The sequence below is a fragment of the Giraffa tippelskirchi genome, chromosome 1 (genome assembly GCF_054371585.1).
Source record: "Giraffa tippelskirchi isolate mGirTip1 chromosome 1, T2T-mGirTip1v1.2.pri, whole genome shotgun sequence".
In the NCBI taxonomy this organism is placed as follows: domain Eukaryota; kingdom Metazoa; phylum Chordata; class Mammalia; order Artiodactyla; family Giraffidae; genus Giraffa; species Giraffa tippelskirchi.
Genome location: NC_137275.1, coordinates 98146028 through 98172584, shown reverse-complemented (window position 1 = coordinate 98172584; position 26557 = coordinate 98146028). Strand labels below are relative to the sequence as shown.

At 39.7% G+C, this 26557-nt stretch overlaps 1 pseudogene; it reads right to left on the bottom strand.

Annotated features, from left to right (window-relative positions):
* Positions 1-15710, bottom strand: part of LOC145515709 (nucleolar protein 10-like) — a 182000-nt pseudogene extending 166290 nt beyond the window's left edge.
* Between the last annotated feature and the right edge of the window lie 10847 nt (positions 15711-26557).

Sequence of the window (26557 nt, the reverse complement as noted above, 5' to 3'; positions counted from 1 at the left end):
TGTACACACACACACACACAAACATATATATATATATTTATATACATAAATATATATGTATATATGTATGTGTATATATGTATATATATTTATATACATATATATGTATATATATAAATATACATAAATATATATACTTCTTATGGCTGAGTAAGATTCCATATATATATGGAATTAAAATTTTTTTAATGAAATCTTACCATTTACAACAACATGGAATGGACCTAGAACATATTATTCTAAGTGGAATAAATTAGACAGTTAAAGACTATACTGTATAATTTACTTATACACAAAATCTGAAGACAAAACCAACTGACAAACATAAGAAAATGGAAACAGACTACAGATACAGAGAATAAACTGATGTTTCTCAGAGGGGAATGGGGTGGAAGATGAGTGAAATATCTGAGGGAAATTAAGAGGTACAAACTTCCAGCTAGGTAAGTCACAGGTATGTAATGCACAGCACAGGAAACATGGTCAATGGCATTGTAATAACTATGCGGACTTTTGTAGTAATCATTTTGTAATGTATCAAAATATCAAATCATTGTTGTGTTATCTGAAATTAATGCAATATTGTAAATAAATTACACTTCAATAAAAAGCTGAACCAACCAACAACAACAAAAAAAACTTCTTAAGGAAACTTTACTCAGTGGAAGAAACATCTCAATAAATGTAAGTTATTGTCAGTCCTATAGATCTTCAATTTGGTAGTACATTCACTAATATTATTATAATTATATTATTAAAATTTTTAAATTTTATTAAAGTTGATTTACAATGTTGTGTTTAATTTCTGCTATAGAGCAAAGTGACTCAGTTATACATATATGTATTCTTTTTCATATGGTTTATCATAGGATATTGAATATAGTTCCCTGTGCAATACAGTAGGACCTGGTTGCTTATCCATACTATATATATTAGTTTGCATCTGCTAATACCACACTCCCAATTCTTCCTTCAACCACCCATTTCCCCCTTGGCAATCACAAGTCTCTTCTCTATGTCTGTGAGTCTGTTTCCATTTCATAGATAGGTTCATTTGTGTCATACAAAAATACAATTTTTCATGTGGCCATGCAGGGCTCACTGATGACAGTGTGTCATGAATCGAGGCTTATTATTAAACTAATTCTGAATACTTGATGCATGCATTTTTTTTTAAAGAGAGGGAGTATGGGTCAAATGCACTTTTCACTTCACTTTTTCAAAGAGAATGAACGAGATGTTCTACAAAACAGATAATAGAAACAAAAGTAAATACAAGGAACTTCTTAATCATGAAAACTGGATTATAATTGCAAAGTCTATTCATACCACACCTTTAATATAGCAGGATGAACACTAGATATAATATAAATAATAATACATCAAAATTTTCTACTAGGTCAGGTCTTTACTGAATTCAATCAACCACAAAGGAAAAAAATGAGTTGATTACACTACTGGATGTGACTGGATACCTTCTAATGAAAAACAAACTCTGCACTGTTTAAAACACTTTGTAAAAAACCTAGCACTTAGCACTCATAGTGGCACTTACAAGATATTTTGGTGTTTACGATTTGAGTAAATGGAACTCATACATTCTCAAGCAGTAACACAATGTCACCCTGGTTGAGAAAAGTACATTACAAGTCTTTTTCTTTTCTTTCCTAAGGGTCATATTTTACACACATCTTTCAGAAAATGCAGTCTCCTTAGTTCTCAAGATTTTCCTGTGCATAAAAGCTCATCTTTGTTTTAAGCCTTAAACAAACTCTTGTGTTCACTGAAACTAGATTCCAACCATACATTTCTCCAGAATTGACTTCCTGTAAAGACCACCTATTAACGCTCCTGGATCTTGTCCTAATTCTGAGTTATATATTCACCAAAAATGGCTATATTATTGTGCTGATTATCCTGAAGTGGTCAGAAGGACAAATTAAATAAGAAGCAGAGAAAAATTCTAAAATGTGAAATAAAACATTTGTTCTAAAGAAACATTTGTTCTATAAAGACCAATAGATTAGCATACTTTGGATTTTCTTCAAATTCCAAAGGTGACCACAGTAGATTTTTATACTTTCTTTTTCTGACCCTGAAACTTTCAAAGTCTAAAGCTCAGATTTACATAAGGAAGGAAAAGAATTCCTGACATCACAAGGGAGAAGGCACTATAAAGATTTTTTTTTAATGTTTCATGAATTGAACATTATTCAATATAACCTGTTTCATTTCACATTCAATACCATTTGAGTAGTGTCGTAGGTGCATTTTTACTCTAGAATTTGGAGAATATTTTATTTTATTGGGTAAAGAGAAAATCATGGAAGCAAGAACATTCCATGACATTCTTATAGTTTGATCATGACAGTCAATCAAAGAATTCTCAAAATCTCCAAAAGCAATCAAAATTTTTTCATGTCACTATATAAATCAAACTTTCCCCAAAACACTGTAAGTGAACTGCTAAGATTTTAGGCAAAAACTGTGGTTTTTGTTATGACTTGCCTTGCTGTTGATGGATAAGAGCTCAGTTAATGAAATCAAAAGCATTTTAATTTAATGTGATATTTAAATTGTACTAAAGTGAGAAGGCTGCATCAGAATATTCCAAAATTAAACACCATAGAATTTAACAAAAAGCAGAAAATAATTTTTAGGGATAAAGAGAAGCCTGTGGATTCAATGATCCTATGGAAAATATTAACAAAAGAGAGATAACTAAGATTACTGTGAGTCACAGATTTGAATATCATGCAATTTATAAAACGAAATAGGTCAGTGTAACTGAGACACAGCATTTGTTCATGAAAGCCTTTATTTTCTATGCACATTGTTGGACAATTTTCTACTGTAAGTATAAACTTAATTTTATTCAAAAAATCTTTTTGACTAGCAATCTTTTTATAAAATGCCATTTGTTTTCAAAGAACTAAAATACATGTTGCCTAATCTCACGTGTAGAATCATTTGTTAGGAAGCAGCTGAATATTCTCAGGGATACATAAATACAATGATTAGCTTAAGGTCACACTACAATTCAAGGACAGCTTCAGGAATGTAACAGTAGCATCTTGGCGTTGGGTTGATGGTATACTTACTGTCTCATTCTAAAAGTTTCAGAGAATAGAAAGAAAAGTAAAATTTAAGCAACTGGCCTCAGCTTTGATGAGTATTATTTCAGGAACTTTGAGAATTCTCTCTTTGACAGTAATATTTTATGGAGTACTCATAAAATTAAAGTTTGGTACATATTTTAAATACACTTTGGAATAAGTATAGATTCATAGAACATTACCAAAAATTTTATAAATAGATCCTTACACTTTTCATTAGACTTTCCCAGTGTCAATATCTTGTATAACTACAGTACAGTACCAAAACAGAAATTTGACATTTGTATAAACCATGAAGCTTATTCATATTTCACCAGTTGTATATGCACTTATGTATGTGTATGTTTATGTAGGTAGCACCCTGGAATTTTATCAGTTGTATAGCTTCATATAACCATCACAAATTTTAGCACTTTTATTATGTCATTCCACTGCTTTGTGGCCTCCATTGTTTCTGACTGTAAAACAGCTATTGATCTTATTGAGTTGTTTGTATGTGATGAATCACTTCTCTGGCTTCTTTCAAGATTGTTTTTGTTTTTGGCTTTCAACATTTTAATTATGGTATGTATGTGGTGGTCATTTGAGGTTATTCTACTTGGAGGTCATAGGGCTTCTTTTATGTGCAGATTAATTTTGCTTATCAAATTTGAGAAGTTTTCAAATAATATTGAAATATTACTTTTGCCTCTGTTTTTCCTCTCCTTTTGGGGCTCCTGTTATATTTATGTTGGTATGTCTGATGGCATTCCTCAGGTCTCTAAGTCTCTGTTTATTTTTTTCCTTATTCTTTATCTTTCTGTTCCCAGAAGATAATCTTAAATGCCTTGCCTTATCTTCCAGTTTGCAAATTCCTCCTTCTCACTGCTTAAATCTGCTGTTGTGACCCATGCTGAATTTTTCATTCCAGTTAACATACTTTTTGACTCCACAAAATCTATTGTTTTTAAATATGGCTCTACCTCTTAATTGACATTCTCTACTTAAGGGAACATTGTTCTCATACTTTTCTTTAGTTCTTTGATAGTTATTTTAAAGTATTTGTCTAGTAAGTTGAATACTTAGACTTCCCCAGGCATAGTTTCCTTTTTTTCCTCCATGTATAGGTCATACATGCTTGTTTCTTTGCATATCTTGTATTTTTTGTTGTTGTGGAAAGCTAGACATTTTAAATATGAGACAAATCTGGAATTTTTTCTTTCCTCTCCCCAAGACTTGTTGTCATCTGTTTGTTTAATCACTTTCTGAACTAACCTTCTAAAGTCCAGTCTCTGTTGTGTAAAGTCATTGAAGTCAGTGCTTGGTTAGTTTAGCGGCCAGCTACTTATATTAGACAAAGGTTTCCTTAAATGTGAAGAGGTAAAAAGTCTCCCAGTCTTTATTAAGGGGTTCTGTTCATGTGATAGAGTATACCCTCAACACTTTTGCTAGGCAGGTCACTCCTCTGACCTAATCTTCATTTTCTATGGTGTCTCAAGATCAGTCAAAGGTAAGAGAGCATAGGGTCTCATCGGGTCTTCTCTGAGCATGTGCAGAATCCTGTTTATGTGTGGCCTCTTAGATATCCGAGAATATGTCAACACTTTTCAAAGCCTCCTCTGGAAATTTCACTACTCAGCTTTTCCTTTTAATTTGTTTTTTTTAGCTAATTGTTTGTCCCAACTTTTAATACCACTTCAGTAAGGTGTGAAGTTAAATAATTGCCACTGATTGTTTTCAACAAATGCCCCTGGGGGGAAAGGCTCTTCACACTAAGTGATCTCTGAGTCAAGTCAAATAAATAAAATCCTTAGAAATGGAGATTTCCTGAATACTGCCAGACAGGTTAAAAAAAAAATGACAATTTTGTGAAAATAAGTCTTTGAAAGAGCTGCAACTGCTCTTTTGAGTGCTCCATTGTGTATCAGGCTAACAGTTTTCACTGTGATTCTGGGCTATTAGCTTTCAAGGCTATCACAGAACTGGAGAGGAAAGGGAAGGATCAAAATAGGGCAAAATAAAATGCCATTAATTTCACAAGATTTGGTTATATTTTTTCTTGAATAGATTGTCCACAGATAGTTGCAAGCCTAGTTAATGTTTGTTGTTCAGTTGCTGAGTCGTGCCTGACTCTTGTGTGACCCTACAGACTGTAGCCCACCCAGCTCCTCCATCCATGGGCATTTCCCAGGCAAGGATACTAGAGTGGGTTGCCATTTCTTTCTCCAGGGGAACTTCTTGACCCAGGGATCAAACTCATGTCTCCTGCATAGGCAGGCAGATTCTTTAACACTGAGCCACCACGGGAAGTCCAGTTAATTTTTAAATTTCTGAAAAGTTGGTTTTGATGGTTTTTGCCAATGTCCTTATCACTTTTATTGGGGAGATGATTTTTATACTCCACTATTTTTTGCAGGGAGAGATTTTTTATCAGGGAGAGGTTGCTAGATTTTTATTTTTATCACCTCTGGTTGTTAGATTTTATTGAGAATTTTTACATCTATATTCATGAGAGATATTGCTTTGTGGTTTTCTTTTTGTGTTTGTGTATGCTGCCTTTTGTTGTCAGGGTAATACTTGCCTTATAATGAGTTAGGAAGTATTCCCTACACATATATTTACTGGAAGACACTGCATAATATTTTTAATTTTCATCAAATGTTTGGCAAAATTCTTCATTAAAACCACTTGTGCCTGGATATTTCTTATAGTAGATTTAAAATTCAATGTCCTTAATAATTACAGAACTATTCAAGATATCAATTCAATTTTGGCTGAGTTGTGGTAGTTTGTGTGTTTTGAGGAACTCGTCTATTCCTTCTAAATTGTCAAATTCATGAGCATAAAGATATTTGTAATAGTCCTTTTGATGGCTGCAGGATTCTTCTGTTATTCCCTGTTTCATTCCTCACATTGGTTATTTGTGTCTCCTCTTATCTTACATAGTGAAATAAGACTTCCCTAGATATTTCAAAGTTCCTAAATAAAGCCTGAGCCTCCTGAAATATTTTGCCTGTCACAACAATGATATCTATATCCTTTAAGTGAAGTCACTCAGTCCTGTCTGACTCTTTGCGACCCCATGGACTGTAGCCCACCAGGTTCCTCCATCCAAGGAATTTTCTAGGCAAGAGTACTGGAGTGGGTTGCCATTATATCCTTTGGCCCTTCCTAATTACAGTGATCAGGAAGAATAATAAAAACTTCTTTTATTTTCTAGACAGAGCTGGTGGCTAGTGCCCTGAACTAGGTTCTGAGGTTAAGCTCCAAAAGTCCAGGAATTCTACAACATTGTTTCCTTACATATTTATATTTCAATAAGAAATGAGGCTAGAAACTTGGAGACATCTATAGGTATGAGGCAAATAGGGCTATGTGGCTTCTGGAAAGACATTATTTACATACCAAACAGTCGCAGTAAGAAGATATTCTCTAAAGTAAGGGGAGCAGCTGACTCCTTTCCTTTTATTAAACAGTGAAAAATCATTCTGCCTTTTCTCCCACCTGCAGGGTATCCATCTATTCATGTAAGACAATTTACCTGACTGATCATATTTCCCTAAGGATATGGATGAGGGAAAATGCTGGAAGGGGGTAAACAGGATGTATTTATTTGCTATAAGGTATTTAATGAGAAATTTGTTTATGATCCAGAACTCATGTGCATAGGATAAAATGAATGAAGATTAATATTAAAAATTCAACATTTATCTTTGCCAATCTTGGCAGAGTTTTATCAACTGTATTGACTTTTTTTTTTTTTAAAGAATCAGCCTTTAATTTTATTGAATGCCTCTATCATTTTCCTATTTTCAAATCCTAAGGTTCCTAAGCAGTTCATGTTCTTCTTTCAAGTTTCCAGAATCATTTTATTACTGTCTCTTGAATGATTTTCTGGGTATTTAGTCATATTTAGAGGGGAGAAACAGTGGGGAATGAATCTATGGCATCTTATTCTAGAACTGGATGTCAATATTTTAATGATACAAAATATATTCTTGAAAATTTAACATTGCCATCCAAAGTATAACCTTGCCAGAGGCTGATGAAGTGACTAGTCTAGGTTAAAGACCAAGCCACACATTCCAAGTTAAACTTGCTCTAGGTTTTTCTGTTCTGTTGCTTAGCAACTATACATATCAATTTTGATATCTTTAAAGAGATTGCTTTGGTTATTAGAACAACAACATTAAATCTGGTAACTTTCTGGGATATCTCTATTTTGTGATTTCTTTTGTACTATGTAGTGTTTACAGAGGCATCAAAAATTTTTTTTAAAAAAAGCATGTAAATAGCTGCAAACATATATCTATATTTGCTAATATTTGATATCTTCATCCAAAATAAAATAAACAGAAGAAGATTGCCTCTGTGTTACACAACTATGAAACATAACCATAATATAAAAATCTACATTTTAAGATAAATTTAAAGAGTATGTGTTTTATAATTAACAAAGTGCTGAGGTCTTGTTAAAATTTTTTATATAGGGACACTGAATTTGAAGATATTAATGCCAGGAAAAGAGGTATAAAGCTATCCAGAATGACAAAGATCCATGCCCAGGAAGTATTTAAATACCCACTTTAAAATTTTTAGAATCTCAAACTAGGTATCATTATGTGGAGATACTGGTATAGGATTAAATAATATTTATTTTCATGCCTCAAGTACACACATTTGATATGTGTACTGCTGCTTGTCAATTAAAACCACCTACTGTTTGGAGTTAATGTGGAAAAGAAAAAAAAACTTTAGATTTTATTAGTACTATTATTCAAACTCATTCAATGCTATTTTACTAAACTTATTTTTTGAAAGTCTGTTTGAAGAGACCATCTTTGAACAATAACATTACCAGACACTTTATGTCTGCATTTTGCACTTATGAAGCAAATGGGCATATGGGCAAGAGATTTAATGAAATATATATTTAAAATTTTCAAATAGCCAATCTGAGTGTTTTTAGTTTCTAATAATCATTCAGTTAGATTTCTAGGAAATGAGCCAAGACTATTCATAAAAGGGCTTGACTAAATTATTATTTCAACTTTTGAAATCCATGCTGAAAGAGCATTAAGTAGTTTTAGAGGTTCCAGTAATGAGGCATTAACCTAAATTCCTATTGTTAGGTAGTTAGAATAGGAAAAAGGGGTCCAGAATGGCGGTGGCTAAAAGACAAAGAAGGGAAAAGTCCATGAAAATAGAACAAAGGAAGGTCCGAGAACCAGAGTGAGAACCTCAGGTGAAGTGAAGAGCACTCCTGGCTAGCCCAATTTACATAGAGCAGGCTCAGGAGGAAGAGAAAAAAACATATAAAAAGAGAAGCCAAAATTGAGCTTTCTCTCTCTTCTCTTTGCATCTTTTGTGTCGGCCTGCCCTCACCCCTAGAGGATGTATTTTCCTTTGCTTGCCAAATAAAACTGAGCTGTTCCAGTGGTCATGCATGGATGTGAGAGTTGGATTATAAAGAAAGCTGAGCACCAAAGAATTGATGCTTTTGAACTGTGGTGTTGGAGAAGACTCTTGAGAGTCCCATGGACTTCAAGGAGATCCAACCAGTCCATCCTAAGGGAGATCAGTCCTGGGTGTCCATTGGAAGGACTGATGTTGAAGCTGAAACTCCAATACTTTGCCCACCTGATGCGAAGAGCTGACTCATTGGAAAAGACCCTGATGCTGGGAAAGATTGAGAGCAAGAGGAGAAGGGGACGACAGAGGATGAGATGGCTGGATGGCATCACCGACTCGATGGACATGGGTTTGGGTGGACTCCGGGAGTTGGTGATGGACAGAGAGGCCTGGCGTGCTGCGGTTCATGGGGTCGCAAAGAGTCAGACACGACTGAGCTACTGAAGGGAACTGAACTGAACTGAACACTGGTCCGCCCATCACTTCCAATTTTTGCTGCAGTTAGACAGAACCGAGGAAATTACAAACTTCCTTGACATACATGGTGCTGTTTCTCGGATTTAACCTAGCTGAAACAACTTTGGCTCGGCCCTTGCAAGGCAGAGGCCAAGCACAGCAGAAGCCTAACTCGGTGAAAGCTCCTGAAGTAGAAGATGAACGCAAAGAAAACCCAGTGCGGTGGAAGTGACAAGAAGCCCAGCATGCTGGAAACTGGGACAGCAAAAACAAACTTGGCAGAAAGTTCATGTGGCTCAGTCTCAGATTCCAGAAGACCTCTGGTTAAGGGAGGAGGTCCTCACTCCTATGGCTGAAAGGACATATGGCTAAAAAATCTTAATTCCTTTACAATCTCTCGTTTCTTGTTTCCTCCAACCCACCACAAACAGGCTAGCAGCAGTGGGTCCAATTGAGGAACTTCTCACTAAGTGGCAGGGGCTAAATAGTAGCTGTTGCCCAAGTGGGTGGGGGTTCTTCTGTCCGTAATCTTCTTTGTGCCAAGTGTCAGGCCAATGAAGACTGTGAGCACAGGTCAGGTATTTAGCAGATTTTCCAGCAGGTTATGAAGGGGATTCCTCGACACGTTTTTCCCACTGCTTTTTCCTCCCATCCTTCAACTCCTCTCTCCTGGGGCTTGAGCCTGGCCGAAACCCACGGTGCCTGGCTTCAGGACCTAATGAAGCTCGGGCTCTTGATGTCTCATTGCAAAAATTCACTGAGAGACACAGAGATAGGTAAGAGGTGGATTTGTTCAGATTCGAAGAAAGGCACACTCCAAGAGTGCTAGCCATCACAAAAGGGACTGCAACAGCCATAGAATGTGGTGTGGTTAGTTTTTGCTAGCTGGGTGATTTCATATGCTAATGAGTGGGAGGATCATCCCACCCATTGGAGAACCTCCCACTCCTCTGTCTCTTGACATTGCCTTGGAATTGTCCAGCCACCTATGGGTGTGTCATTTAGCTTGCAGACTGAGGATCAAGGTTTACTTGAATTTGATTTGTCCTCTTGGATCCATTTGATTTTAATCGGTTTATGGTATGCCCTTGGGCTATGTCATTCTTTCAAAAGTTGTGCCCTGCCCTCTTCCTTCCTATTTCATGCTCTTTTCCTGAGCCCTGTCTAGGCCCAGTGTTGCCTCTACAATCTTCTGGAGGGACAACCAGAAAATAGCTGGCCCCTGGGAGGGAAACCCAATCTCTCTAGATATTCAGGCCTTCATCTTTCATGTTTCCTACAACATGTGCAACAACAGCATCTCTCAGTGAACCCACTAGGGCGGGTGACAGGCACACAATGCCTGCAAGAAGTCCATCTATTGGTGGCATCATTTCAAGGGCAGTTGGGCTTCCAGGGATAATGTTTGCCACTTTGGGAGTTAGCCCTGCAGGATGTTTGGGCCCAAACCCTTACCACCCTTCTCCTAAAGTTACAAACATACCCCTTGACCAAAACTCCACTCCACTTTTATGGGACATCTGCTCTGTTGCCTCTTATCAATTTGTTCTTAAGCCACTTACTAACTCCTACAACCAGGACCCTGCCCCCTTGTAGGCAACATAGCTGCACTCCGCTTATTATTAAAACATTCTTAATGCCCCTAACAGGACCAGATAACCACTCCTTTGTCACTACTTCTGCTATTATTATCTAAAGTGGGTCTATGACAATGAAATGTTTACTATTGGAAATACTCTAAACTGCTCTTATGGAGGACCAAGGGAGGAAATTACTGACTTACATTCCCTCAGAGCAATAAGAGGATAAGGCTTATGGCTGTTTTACCAGCTTCCCAATCTCAGAGCACAGGCTTCGATTGCTTTACATCATCCACACTAAATGAACCAGCAATGAGTTAAGATTACAACCCCTTAATCCTACCCTGCACTGGTCATTCTGGAGACCTTGGGGTTGCCCAACTCCAATCTGGGGGTCCCAGGATGTCGACCTGCCTTGACCTGCCTAGGGATCTGGTCCTCAGAAAGTTGTCACACCTCAACCTGCTCAGGGATCCACCAGTCCAGGGGTCCAAGGAGGGCGACATGCCTCGACCTGCCCAGGGACACAATTCTTGGGAGGCTGCCCAGGGATTTGGTCTCCAGGAAGCTGTCATGCCTCAGCCTGTCTGGGGATCTGCACCCTGACTCGGGGATGCCCGCCTCTCAGGTTGCAATATTACTGGATAGGATAAGCTTCACAAAGACTCACCCTTAAGGAAGTCCACCCATAAAATAGAAGGAGGCCTATTAGTCTTTTTTTTTCCTCCCTGTCATCACTGTCTTTCAGATGGGAAATAACCAATCCACTTCCTGACTGATGCCCTTGAGATGCATCCTTGATAACTTGAAGCTGTCTGATCCTCTAACTCTAAGCAGAAGTCATTTAAAATTCTTTTATGCCACTGCGTGACCACGGTATCATCCTCTGGGGGACAAGGAACACTGGCCTGAAGATGGGAGTTTAAATTACAATACCATCCTGCAGCTAGAATTATTCTGCAAAAGACAAGGGAAATGGACAGAGATCCCCTATGTCCAAATTTTCTTCTGACTAAGAGATATGAAGGAACTCTGTCTTAAGTATGGGATTGTTGTATGCCCTAAAAGTGAGCCTACTAGGCAAATAGTGTTAGGCACAGACAACCAAGAGAAGGAAGCCCCCCATGAAGGCTCACCTCCTATAACTCCCAAGTTGTCTGATGCTTCTTCCTTGTATCCAAACATGCCCCCATATCTGGGAGCACTCCCTCCACAAAAGCCAACTCATGTCCCTTAGTTGAAACTGGAGAAAAATTCGGACCAACATGGGTCCATAAGCCCTTCTCCTTCTTAGAATCAAGACAGATGAAACAAGACCTGGGAAGCTATACAGATAACCCAGGCAAACAAAGAGATACAGTCCAACACATTACCTTGGCCTTTGACTTGACATGGAAGGATATCACGGTCATATTTAGTTAAACTTTATCTGACCCTGAGCATGCTAGGGTCTTAAAGGAAGCCTAAAGTTATGTTATTGGGCTTAACATATCAAATGATAAAATATCCAGTAGGGGAAACTACTGTCCCCTCTTCAGATCCTAATTGGAATTATAATGACCCTGAGGACATCTGGGAAGTGGATCATATTCTGATCTGTGTAAAGACAGAACTAAAAGCAGCCCAACAAAAAGTAACCAGCTATGCCCAGGTCTCAGCAATAACTCAGGAACCCAACTAAAACCCCATTGCCTTTCTGGAAAGGCTAAAAGAGGCCTTCCAAAAGTTTATCAATCTGGACTTAGACTCTTACGAGGGACAGGTGATTTTAAAGGACAAATTCCTGTCCCAATGTGCATCAGACATCAGGATAAAGTTACAACAGCTACAGCAGGAGGACCCTGCTGCCTCTTTAGATGAGATGAGAACAGGAGAAGGAGGCCAAGGCCCAGGAAAGGGAGAAAAGGAAAGAGACAAGGCATCCCAGATGCTGGCCACCCTCCAGGGGAGCCCTATGGCAAACCCCGAGTCCTTAAATGACATGGCACGAGACAAATGCCTAATCTGTAGACAGGTGGGGCATTGGGACAAAGAGTGTCCAAACCATGACAAGTCTCCTAAAACGGCTTGCTACAAATGCCATCAATGGGGACATTGGGTGGCACTCTGCCCTCTGGACTCAAGAGCCTCAAGGTCAAGTGCCAAGCCTTCTCTCATGTTGGTTCAACAGGACTGAAGTGGCCCGCTCCAGCCAGCCCGCCTGTCACAGATAACCATCACGGGGCCGGAGCCAAGGGAGCAACTGGATGTGGTGGGTAAGTTTGAGAATTCCTTGGTCAACACAGGGGCTACTTACTCTGTCCTGACCTCCTACCCTGGAGCCTTCTCTTCCCAAACGTGTACCATTTTGGGTGCTACAGGCAAAACAGCTACAAAAAAGTTTCACCCAAACACTTATTTGTTGCTGGGATGGACAAATATTTTCCCACCAGTTTCTTGTCTCTGAGTGTCCTACTCCCTTATTGGGGAGAGATATACTCACTAAACTGGGGTCCACCCTTGTGATAAGAAGCTTTTCAGCCCCTACAGCCCTACAGCTTCTGGTTAATACTGAGGAACCCATTATACCCTCTCCAACAGAGAAGGACCAAAAGCTATGGGAGGAGAAAATTACCCCCAGTTGTGGGACCAGGGGACTCCTGGATGAGCCCACCAAGGTGAACTGGTTGTCATTGTCCTCTGAGATCCCACTTGGTTTCCAAACCAGAAACAACACCCCCTCAGGAAGGGCTACAGCCTCTAATAAATAAATTCCTTTTCTGTGGGCTATTGGTCCCCACCAGTTCGCTGTGGAACACCCCAATCCTCCCTGTAAAGAAAAAGGATGGGAGCTGGTGAAAGGTTCAAGATCTCTGGATCATATATGAAGTTGTAGTCTCCCTCCATCCCACATTACCAAATCCCTAAGTAATCTTGGGAGAAATCCCATCCAGTGCCATGTGGTTTACAGTCCTGGATCTCAAAGATGCATTCTTTTGCATACCACTGGCTAAAATTTCCCAAAATCTTTTTGCCTTCGATTGGGATGCTCCAGGAGAAAAACCCCAACAGACGACTTGGACAGTATTACCTCTGGGGTTCAGAGATAGCCCCCACCTGTTTGGACAGGCTCTTAGCCCTGATCTCCTAGATCTGGACCTGGGACCTAATGGAAAAATATTACAATATGTAGATGACCTACTAATCTGCTCTCCAGATGAGAAAAATGCCAAACAACATGCAATTCGGGTTCTAAACTTTTTGGCAGAGAGGGGATATAAAGTCTCTCATGCTAAAGCACAGATGGTTGAGACAAAGGTCACTTACCTGGGAGTTCAGATTACACAAGGGTCCAGGAGGCCGTGTTCTGATTGAGTACAAGGAATCCTCCAGTTGCCCTCCCCCCCGACTCGAAAACAATTGCGAGCTTTCCTGGTGCTAACTGGGTATTGTAGAATCTGGATACCCAACTATGGTCTAATTGCCCAGCCCTTATATGAAAGCTTGAAGGGATGGGATGATTCAATCTCACTGATGTGGGGAACTCCTCAAAAGAAGGCAGAGGCTATACTAAAACAAGCCTTAACTCAAGCACCTGCCTTGAGGTTGCCAGACCCAGAAAAAGCATTCCAATTTTTGCCACAAAAAGGAAGGAATAGCCTTGGGAGTGTTCACTCAAAGGTTGGGATCTGAGCCCCAGCCTGTAGCTTTCTTATCCAAGAGGCTCAACCCAACTGCCCGAGGCTGGCCTCCCTGCCTTTGATATATTGCAATCCTAATAGAAGATGCTTATATCTCTCTCAGAGGCAAACTAATTATTTTTAGCAGCCACTAAGTGAAATAACTCCTGAATTGGAGCGGCCGTTTATGGATGTCTGACCAAAGGATTAGACATCAGATGTCTGATCCTCAGATATCAAGTAGTGCTAATGGAAAATCCAGGTCTCACCCCTTGTGAGGTTCTTAACACAGCTACACTCCTGCCTACCCCCGAGGGCTCTCTCCCCTTTCACTCTTGCCTAGAAACCTTAGACCACTGGACAAAACCCCAAGAGGGATTGTCAGAAGATCCTCTGACCAATCCTGAGGAAATGTGGTACACTGATGGAAGCACCTTTGTCTTGGATGGAAAAAGAAGAGCCAGATATGCAGTAGTCTCCAATTTTGAGACCAAAGAGGCTAAACCTTTGCCACCAGGTACATCAGCCCAGTTAGCTGAGCTCATAGCCCTGACTAGAGCTTTAGAGCTGGGGAAAGGAAAAAGAGTAGCCATTGATACTGACTCCAAGTATGCCTTTCTGGTGCTACATGCACATGCTGCTATTTGGAAAGAAAGAGGCCAATTGACTACCCAAGGATCCCCAATCAAATATGGTGATCAAATCCTTAGACTCTTGGAGGCAGTCCATCTGCCTGCTGAGGTTTCAGTTTCCCACCGTAAAGGGCACCAAAAAGGGGGTGTTCAATGGTGAATTGGTGAGGACCAATATCCCACAGGCAAGGAATTTATTTATTAGAGGCTGTAGTCCCTCCTGAGCCTCTCTTATGAGGGGATATTGTTTCCGGTTAGGAAACCGAGTTGAATCTCAGAGGACAATGATGACTGCCTCAGCTTGGTGAGCTTGTCCAGGAATCCCCTGGTCCCACACCTGGGGGTTAACTTTGTCCTCCCATAGTTTTTGGTCCTTCTCTATTGGAGAGGGTATAATGGGTTCCTCAGTATTAACCAGAAGCTATAGGGCTCTAGGGGCTGAAATGCTTTCCCATCACAAGGGAGGACCCCAGTTTAGTGAGTATATCTCTTCCCAATAATGGGGTAAGACACTCAGGGTCCACAAGAAACTGGTGGGAAAATATTTGTCCATCCCAGCAACAAAGAAGTGCTTGGGTGAACCTTTTAGTAATTGTTTTTCCTGTAGCACCCCAAATGGTACAAGTTTGGGAAGAGAAGGCTCCAGGGTAGGAGGTCAGGACAGAGTAAGTAGCCCTTGTGTTGACCAAGAAATTCTCAGACCTACCTGCCACATCCAGTTGCTCCCTTGGCTCCGGCCCCGTGATGGTTATCTGTGACAGGCGGGCTGGCTGGAGCGGGCCACTTCAGTCCTGTTGAATCATTGTGAGGGAAGTCTTGGCGCTTGACCTTGAGGCTCTTGGGTCCTGAGGGCAGAGTGCCGCCCAGTGTCTCCATTGATGACATTAGGAGACTTGTCATGGTTTGGACACTCTTTGGTCCAATGCCCCGCCTGTCCACAGATTAGGCATTTGGCTCATGTCTTGTCATTTAGGAGAAGGCAATGGCACCCCACTCCAGTACTCTTGCCTGGAAAATTCCATGGACAGAGGAGCCTGGTAGGCTACATTCCATGGGGTCACTAAGAGTCAGACACGACTGAGCGACTTCACTTTCACTTTTCACTTCCATGCACTGGAGAAGGAAATGGCAACCTACTCCAGTATTCTTGCCTGGAGAATCCCAGGGACGGCGGAGCCTGGTGGGCTGCCATCTATGGGGTCGCACAGAGTTGTCATTTAAGGACTCAGGGTTTGCCCTAGGGCTTCCCTGGAGGGCGGCCAGCATCTGGGATACCTCATCTCTTTCCTTTTCTTCCTTTCCTGTTGCAACCTGAGAGCCAGACATCCCTGGGTCAGGGCGCAGATCCCCAGGCAGACTGAGGCATGACAGCCTCCTGGAGATCGACTCCCCAGGCATTTTGAGGCAGGTCGGCTTCCTAAGAATTGGGTCCCTGGGCAGTTCGAGGCATGACGACCTCCTGGGACTCCTGGACTGGCAGATCCCTGAGCAGGTTGAGGCATAATAACCTTTTGAGGACCAGATCGCTAGGCAGATCAAAACAGGTCAACCTCCTGGGACCCCCGGACGTCCCCAAGGTCTCCAGTGTGACCAGTGCTGGGTAGGATTAAGGGTTTGTAATTTCAACTCATTGCCAGTTTGTTTACTGAAGATGGGAATAGATATCATGATGTAAAGCAATGCAAGCCTATGCCCTGAGACTGAGAACCTGGTGTAATAGTCATAAGCCTTATCCTCTTACTGCTCTAAGAGACTGTAAGTCACTGATTTCCTCCTCTAGTCTTCCATAAGAGCAGCTTAGGGTTTTCCAATGGGAAATATTTCATTGTCATAGACCCACTTTAGGTAATAACAGAAGTAATGACAAAAGAGTGGGTTATCAGGCCCTGTCAGGGGCATTAAGAGTATTTTAATAATAAGCGGAGTGGAGCTATATTGCCTACAAGAGGGCAGGGTCCTCACTGTAGGCGTTAGAAAGTGGCTTAAGAACAAATTGCTAAGAGGCAACAGACCAGATGTCCCATAAAAGTGGAGTGGAGATTTGGTCCAGCGTTATGTTTGTAATTTTAGGAGAAGGGTGGTAAGGGTTTGGACCCAAACGGCCTGCAGGGCTAACTCCCAAAGTGGCAAACATTATCCCTGGAACCCCAATTGCCTCTGAAGGGATGCCAATAAATGGACTTCTTGCAGGCATTGTGTGCCTGTCGCCCACCCTAGCAGGTTCACTGAGAAATGCTGTTGTTGCACATGTTGTAGGAAACATGGAAGATGAAGGCCTAAATATCTGGAGGGATTGAATATTATACAGAATTTCCCTCCCAAGGGCCAGCTATTTTCTGGTTGACCATCCAGAAGATTGGAGAGGCAATACTGTGGTCCCGGATGGGGCTCAAGAAAAGAGTATGAAAGAGGAGGGAAGGGGGCATGGCACAACTTTTGAAAGAATGACATAGCTCAAGGGCATAACATAAACCGAGTAAAATCAAATGGGTCCAAGGTGACAAGTCAGATTCAACTAAACCTTGATCCCCAATCTGTAAGCTACACCCAGAGGTGGCAGGACAGTTCCAAGGCAATGTCAAGAGACAGAGGAGTGGGAGGTTCCCCAACGGTTGGTATGATCCTCCCACTCATTAGCATATGAATTCACCCACATCACAGAAACTAGCCACACCATATTCCATGGCCAAAGCACTTGCTGTCTGCAATGGCCCACACGCTGCAGAGTGTGCTTCTCTCTGAATCTGAACAAATTCACCTCTTACCTATCACTGTGTCTCCAACTGAATTTTTGCAATGAGACATCAAGAGCCTGAGCTTCATCAGGTCCTGAAGCCAGGCATCATGGGTTTTGGCCAGGCTCAAGTCCCAGGAGAGAGGAGCTGAAGGACGGGAGGAAAATGCAGTGGGAAAAAAATGTGTCGAGGAATCCCCTTCATAACCTGCTGGAAAATCTGCTAAATACCTGATCTGTGCTTACAGTTTTCATTGGCCTGATCCTTGGCACAAAGAAGAGTTAGGATAGAAGAATCCCCACCAGCCTTGGTAACAGCTACTGGGGCTCAGCAGATAGTGCAGTCTTCAGGACACACTGAGGAGTAGCCTCTACAGAGTCCCTCAGTTGCACCCACTGCCACTTGCCTGTTCATGGGGGGGTCAAGGAAACAAGAAATGAGAGATGGTAAAGGAATTAAGATTTTCCTAGGCATACGTCCTTCCAGCCATAGGAGTGAGGATCTCCTACCTTAACCAGAGGTCTTCTGGAATCTGAGACTGAGCCTCACGAGCTTTCTGCTGAGTTCATTTTTCACTGTCCCTGTTTCCAGCACGCTGGGCTTCTTGTCATTTCCCCTGTGCTGGGTTTTCTTTGCATTCAGCTTCCACCGCAGGAGCTTTCGCTGAGTTGGGCTTCTGCTGTGCTTGGCCTCCTCCTTGAGGGGGCCATGCTGAGGTTGTTTCAGCCAGGTTAAATCAGAGTCACGGCACCATAGATGTCAGGGGTTGTGTAATGTCCTTGGTTCTGTCTCGTTACAACAAAAATTTGACGCAACGGACCAGCATTACAGCTCTCAGACAGACCGTTTCACAGCTCTCGAGCAGACCAGTGTCACAGCTCTCAGATGAACCAGTGTTACAGCTCCGTGTTACAGCTCAGTTTTATGTAGAAAATAAGGGAAAATATATCCTTGAGGCGTGAGGGCATGCCGACCCAAAAGACACAAAGAGAAGAGAGAGAGCACGAGAGAGCAAGAGTAAGCGCATGTGCATGAGAGAGAGAGATCGGGAGAGAGATCCCCGGCTCTTTGGCTCCTCTTTTTATATAATTTTTTCCTCCCCCCTGGGCCTGCCCTATGTAAATCAAGCTAGTCAAGAGTACCTGAGGTCCTCACTCCAGTCCTCGGACCTTCCTTTGTCCTATTTTCAGGCTTTTCCCTTCCTTGTCTTTTAGCCTGGACTTTTTAGTCTGGACTCCTTTTTCCTATGCTAACTACCTAGCACAAGAAAACATCAGAGAAAGTCAAATGCAGAGACATTCTACAAAACAACTGATAGGTACTCATCAAAACAGTCAAAGAGTAAAACACAAGAAAAAATTGAGAAACTGTCATGTCACGTATTGAAGAGGATTATGGAAACAAAAACTAAATGCAACGTAAAACTCTAGGTCAGATTCTGGTACAGAAGCAAATATATTAACAGAAAAAAATAGTGAATTGGAATAAGATGTATAGTTCAGACTAAATTTGAATAAAGTCTATAATTTAGATAATAGCGTTAGGTTAATTTTAACAGTAACTGTTCTTTGGTTATATAAATAGTTAACACTAGAGGAAGATCAGGCTTCCCTGCTGGCTCAGTGGTAAAGAATCTGCCTGCCAATGCAGGAGAACCAGGTTTGTTTCCTGGGGAGGGAAGATCCCCTGGAGAAGGAAATGGCAACTCACTCCACTCTTCTTGCGTGGGAAATCCCATGGATAGAGAAGCCTGGTCGGGTCCATAGTGTCACAAAAGAGTCAGACAGAACTTAATGACCAAACAACAACAACAACAAGAGGAAGCTTAGGGGAAGGGCATATATAAACTCTATAAAATTTTCATAGCTTTCTGTAAGTCTGAAATTATTTCAAAAGAAAGATGAAAAAAGGATAGTGTATTTTACTGTAGAGTATTTAATCCAAAGCAAACTGTTAACAACAACAATATATCTTGTGGTGTTATTCCTTCTAGAGTAACAATGAATAAACAAATGAAACTTTCTCCCCTGCATTCTCCCAGATTGAGGCCTGATATATCTCAATTTTTATTCAGCCACATATTTGTTATGACTGAACTACAAACCCAAAATACTGCTGTGTGACAGAAAAGACACTTAAATAAGGTATGGTTTTTGTTATTGTAATCAGTCTGTATCATCAAAGCAAGCTACACAGTTCAAGCAAGAAGCTTACATGATGAGGTGTTCATTAAGCTCTTTCCAGATAGATCTCATTTTGATAGAAGATACAATACCTAAAACTTGCAATTATTTTTATTGCAGGCACAGTGTCAATAAGTTCTCTCTAAAACTTCTTGTTCAAACTTTAATGGAACCTATTTTATACAAATCAAAAGTGGAGATTTTCTCCTTAAAAAAAAAAAAAGATACCACAGAAAGTCTTGCAACTGAAAATTTGAAACTGAAAAGCATTTTAACTCAAATAACTCCAGACTTTAAATATTTCTTTTTGGCGGGAGGCAGGACTGAATTATAAGACTTTAATGAGTAACCTTACAGACTTGAGAAGTGATCTTAACTCCAAATAAACTGGAATTTGCTTGCCTTTTTATAGTAGCAAAAGCTTAGTTCCTTGTCACATTTTTGACTCTAAACATACTCGGTACCAAAGCTCTTAGAAAGATAATTTAAGTCATTCAGTAGGATCCAAGGTAACAGAGCCAATATTTAACTCAAGCTCTTGACTATTACTGTCTATTCAGTTTTACCACTCTTACTTAATTTACTTATAAGTTGAAGACCACAAAATTTCCACTTGGTTATTTTTGCAATGATCTATATTAATGGAAGGAATTTAAATGCCTCAATACTTATCTAATCCTCCTGGATTCATATATTAAGATCTAGCCTTAAGTAACTCTATAAATAAACTGTTCTTCTTTAATTCATCAGAAATTTCTGCCTTCCCAATTATTTTAAGGACAAATTAATTTATCACTTGCTTAAATTGCTTAATATGTCATATAAATTTTCTTCTCATAAGAATAACAAGCTGACATCCTTTTATTCCCTAGTCTCTTTCCATTTCCTCTGTTTCATAATCTACAAGATATAGTCACAATACTTTCTCTGTCCATCATCTAAATGATCCACCTACCAACCCAGTACTCTACAATCTTCAGTTTTGGCAACTGGATTACATAATTAATGCCCACTCTTCACTCTACTACAATTTATATGAATTCTCACGTTGATAACATTTGTAACACCAGAGCCCCTAAGTTTCAAAACATCTTGACCCTAAGGACCATCATCTCCATTTCATCTGCCCACATTAAACCCTCCAAGGTTTATCCTTCAAAGCTTGACTTTTCCTGTGTGTCCATTCCCTCTCATCTAGTCCTATCTCCCAGTTCCTCTCCTGACCTCACTCAATTTCTTACCCATCCTGACCATGGTCAAGGCATCAAGAATTGATCTCTGCTTTACACACCTCAGCAGTTCCCAAATCTGTGTTAGTATTGCTATTTCTCCATACCTATTTCAAATGACTAAGCAGAACAGGAGAAAATTCACATTATTGTGCCAGCTGAAGACACTATAAACCATGAAATCTAGCTGCACTGAATAATAATATTAATTATTAGTTATTATTTTATTTATCTCAAATATATTATCTCTTCAATAACCCCTTCCAGTAGTTTTGACCTTTGCCCATCTCTAGATACAGCCAAATCTATTATCAAATAAATTCACCTTCTTGTTTATTTAAAAAGTATGCAACTAAATTCCTTCAAATTTCTTTTCTTTTTTTCTCAAATGTTTAATTCCCCATTCTTTGTTATTTACCTTCTGACACAAAAGAAAGAGACAACAAAAAAAGCAAAATAATAATAATAATGATTGACTATTTTCTTACTGGGTATCCTTAAGCCAATTATCTATCACCTCAGTTTCTTCATCTGTGAAATAGGTATAAAAATATACACCTTAAAGTTATTGCAAAAATTAAAAGAGATATTCCAAGACCTGACACAGAGCACTCTACAGCTAATTAGTATAATATAGTGTTAATCGCTCAGTCCTGTTGGACTCTGCAACCCATGGACTGTAGCCCGCCAGGTTTCTCTGTCTGTGGAATTCTCCAGGCAAGAATACTGGAGTGGGTAGCCATTCTCTGCTCCAGGGATCTTCCCAACCCAGGAATCGAACCTCAGTCTCCTGCATTGCAGGAGGATTCTTTACCATCTGAGCCACCAGGGAAACCCCATAGGTGATTATCTGTATTCAAAAACTTCTATCTTTTCCCCTTCACTTAATCTCTTAATTTCATTCTTTCTTCATTTGTCCAGTCATCTGCTTCTTCTTCTATCCCTTTAATTCAATCTGTTTCTTGACTAATTATCTTCATCTCAGTTTATAAACATAATAAATTTATTCAGTTCTTAAAATAAATCACATCCTGTCCTTACCCCGTGTTTTCCTCAAACCATTATTCCTTATCTCTAACTCACAGCCCTGCTTTTCTTGAAGATGTCTTCTAGATTTGCAGACTACACTTCCTTTCTTAACCTAGACTCACCAACCCATTGACACCAGGATTTTTTGTCCACTCTGGTAAAATTTTTCATTATTAAAGCTGCTTCATAATCGTTCAGTCACTCAGTGGTGTCTGACTCTTTGCGACTCCATGGACTGCAGCATGCCAGGTCTCCCTGTCCATCATCATCTCCCAGAGCCTGCTCAAACTCATGTCCATTGAGCCGGGGATGCCATCCAACCATCTCATCCTCTGTTGTCCCCTTATCCTCCTGTCTTCAACCTTTCCCAGCATCAGAGTCTTTTCCAACGAGTTGGCTCTTCACATCAGGTTGCCAAAGTATTGGAGCTTCAGCTTTACCATCAGTCATTCCGATGAATATTCAGGATTGATTTCCTTTAGGATTAACTGGTTTGATCTCCTTGCAGTCGAAGGGACTCTCAAAAGGCTTCTCCAACACCACAGTTTGAAAGAATCAATTCTTCTTCAGCGCTCAGCACCCTTTATGGTCTAACTCTCACATCCATACATGACTACTGAAAGAACCATCACTTTGACTATATGGATCTTTGTCCATATAGTAAGGTCTCTGCTTTTTAATACGCTGTCTGGGTTTGTCATAGATTTTCTTCCAAGGAGCAAGCGTCTTTTAATTTCATGGCTGCAATCACCATCTGCAGTGATTTTGGAGCCCCCCAAAATCAAGTCTGTTACTGTTTCCTCTTTTTCCTATCTATTTACCATGAAGTGATGGGATCAGGTGCCATGATTTTAGTTGTTTGAATGTTGAGTTTTAAATCTTCATAAAGCTGCTTAATGATTATTTAATTGTCAAATCAGATGACCCCATAAATCCTGACCATGCTACAACGTTCTGCTCTTTTTAATATCTCCTCTCTTATAATGTTGTGCCCCTGTATTCTTCTCATATTTTTTCTCATGCCTTTCTGAGGGACTCTGTTCTACACTCTTTACTGGTTCATTTTTCTTTAGTTATCTCTTTAAGGCATATTTCCCCAAACTCAGGAGACAAAAATCTTAGTTGATATACCAAATTTAATATTAACCACAGTCATAGTTTTACAAACTCACCGTGAAGTATACTTCCAAGTGTCAGTTCTGATCTCCTTACTGTGTTCTGAGTCTATATTTCTCACTGCTTACAATGCTAGCCCCACAGTGATACTCTGTTAGAACCTCAAACACATTCAATCAAAACCCAGACTCACATGCTCCATTCAAAACTGTTCCTTCTTTCAGGTATCCTTTCAGAGTTCACGGCACTGCCACACTTACAGACACCTTGATTTAATGTTAAAGAAATACTTAATGTTTCCTTTAGCTACTACAGTTAGTTAACACATCCAGCCAATTTTAACATAAAACACTCTGAGATTTGTTCCCTTCATATCTCTCACTATTCATTCTCCCAGATACCTTTTCTATATTTATTGGTCTAAAACCAAGTTTTTTCTAAGGTCAATTATAACCCCAGCCTCATTTATTCTCACTCCTTAATTATCATCATCTAAAACAAGATCTGATTGACATCACTACTGTCCTTTAAAAAAAGTTTCACATTACTGAGAACAGTACAATTTATTTCACAAATCTATTTTGGGTGAGTGACCTAATCAGAGCCTAACTGCAAAAGTTACGATCTTCTATGCTTCTTACCCTGCACTATAACCTCTAGCCATGCTGAACTTCATTTATGTGCTATTGTCTCTATACATATGTTCATGATCCTTTAATAATTACATCCTCCTGTCAACTCAAAGCCAACTTTTAATACCCAGATTACACACCCTCCAGATTCACATTTCAACCAAAGTTTTCCTTTGTCAAGGAGGGTTTTGTAAGTGCACTATAGAGTTAGTTCAGTTGACCTTTATTGGAATTGTGTATGGGCTGATGATCCCATATAAGATTGCTACTTTCTGAGGACATACGTTTTAATACAATTGCTCAGACTGTGATCTACAGACTGGGTCATCAAATTATTTGATTGTTTGTTACTCTAGGGCCCCCTTTGACTGTCTACATCTCTATCTCTAAGGATGGGATGGAAGAATCTGCTTCTTAATGGTATCATATACACTAATGTATCAGCTGTTAACTTGAAATAGCATTGACTTTGGAATCAGATACATTTTTGTGCAATTATGGCTCAGTGTCTTTTAGCTGTAAGACTCTTCTCAGGGCATGAATTTTCTTTAGAATAAAAATAATAGCTTCTACTATATGAGCTTGGTGGAAAAAATACGTATAACGAACTATGTCTAAAATACTACAGACATTCAGTTATTCTTTCCCTAACTTTATATCCAACACCCTACATTCTCAGAAATGCCATATTGATTTTATATCATATAATATCTTCCTTAATACCTCACATCAGAGGATCTAGAAAATGTTTACTTTTAGAGAAGGCAAAAAGGAAAGAAAATCTGTTTTTAGAAATACTGTACTAGTTTTTTTTAGGAGATTAATTAGAGAAATTTAGAAGATTATTTAAAATCTTCATGAGTACTTATGAAGCCTATTAGTGGTAACTACAAACAAACATGTGGAGATATGGAAGACAGGTTTTCCAAACCCCAGGAGCAGAATGATTCTACCCATCCCAGAGTAGTGATGAAACTTAGAGAGATCCAGTTTCCTAAGTGCAATGGAATTTAGAAAGGTTTGGGAAGTAGCTGGAAAACTGGCAAGGCAGAGTGCGTAGGACAAAGGATGACTTCACAGCTAGCTATAGAGACCAGTGACTAAAGACCAGACGGCAATGAGGATGCCCCAGCAGCTGCCATCAGGTACAGGGAACAATGAGTAACAGATGTCCTTCCCCTCCTGTGATCTGGCACTCTGTGAGTCCTCTGGAATTTAATTGGAAACCAGGCCAAGGCGTGTGTGAACCTTGAACTAAGATTAAATTCCTATTAGCTGGTAAAATGGGAAATGAAAAGTAAAACTTATTTAAGTGATACAAACAAAGAAAACATTACACAGCCTAAAATTCACATCAGCAACAAAATGTAGCTTGAATTTAAAGTCAGGTTAACTTTAGGGTAGGCTATATTTATATAATTATATTTATATAATTACTGTAGTTATCAGATTTAGAAGGAAAAAATGACAACTTAGAGGAAATATCATAGTTGGCTGACTTAATTTAGTGTTATCAATTGCTATTTTGGAATATATAGTCATTTATTTTTATTTTTTTAAATTTATTTATTTATCTATTTTTTTTACTATACAGTATTGTATTGGTATTGCCATACATTGACATGAATCCGCCATGGGTGTACATGTGTTCCCCTTCCAGAACCACCCTCCCACCTCCTTCCCCATCCCATCCCTCTGGGTCATCCCGGTGCACCAGCCCCGAGCACTCTGTATAATGCATGGAAACTGGACTGGCGATTCATTTCACATATGATAACTTACATGCTTCAATGCCATTCTCCCATATCATATCGCCCTTGCCCTCTCCCATAGAGTCCAAAATATTGTTCTATACACCTGTCTCTCTTTTGCTGTCTCGCATACAGGGTTATCTTTACTGATTAACTAAATTCCATATATATGCATTAGTATACTGTATTGGTATTTTTCTTTCTGGCTTACTTCACTCTGTAAAATAGGCTCCAGTTTCATCCACCTCATTAGAACTAATTCGAATGTATTCTTTTTAATGGTTGGGTAATATTCCATCGTGTATATGTACCACAGCTTCCTTATCCATTCATCTGCTGATGGACATCTAGGTTGCTTCATGTCCTGGCTGTTATAAACAGTGCTGCAATGAACATTGGGGTACACGTGTCTCTTTCAATTCTGGTTTCTTCGGTGTGTATGCCCAGCAGTGGGATTGCTGGGTCATATGCCAGTTCTGTTTCCAGTTTTTTGAGGAATCTCCACACTGTTTTCCACAGTGGCTGTACTAGTTTGCATTCCCACCAACAGTGTAAGAGGGTTCCCTTTTCTCCACACCCTCTCCAGCATTTATTTTTTTGCTAATAATAATAATAAATATTATTATTTTGCTATGGTCTCTTTTGTTTCTTTTGCATGTATTTCTACCCTAATTTTAAAGATTTCTTTCCTTCTACCCACCCTGGGTTTCTTCATTTCTTCCTTTTCTTGTTGCTTTAGGTGTAGAGTTAGGTTATTTATTTGATTTTTTTCTTGTTTCTTGAGGTAAGCCTGTATTACTATGAATCTACCCCTTAGCACTGCTTTTACAGTGTCCCATAGGTTTGTGGTTGCTGTGTTTTCATTTTTATTCGTTTCTATGCATATTTTGATTTCTTTTTTTATTTCTTCTGTAATTTGTTGGTTATTCAGCAGCTTGTTGTTCAGCCTCCATATGTTGGAATTTTTAATAGTTTTTCTTCTGTAGTTGACATGTAATCTTACTGCATTGTGGTCAGAAAAGATGCTTGGAATTATTTTAACTTTTTT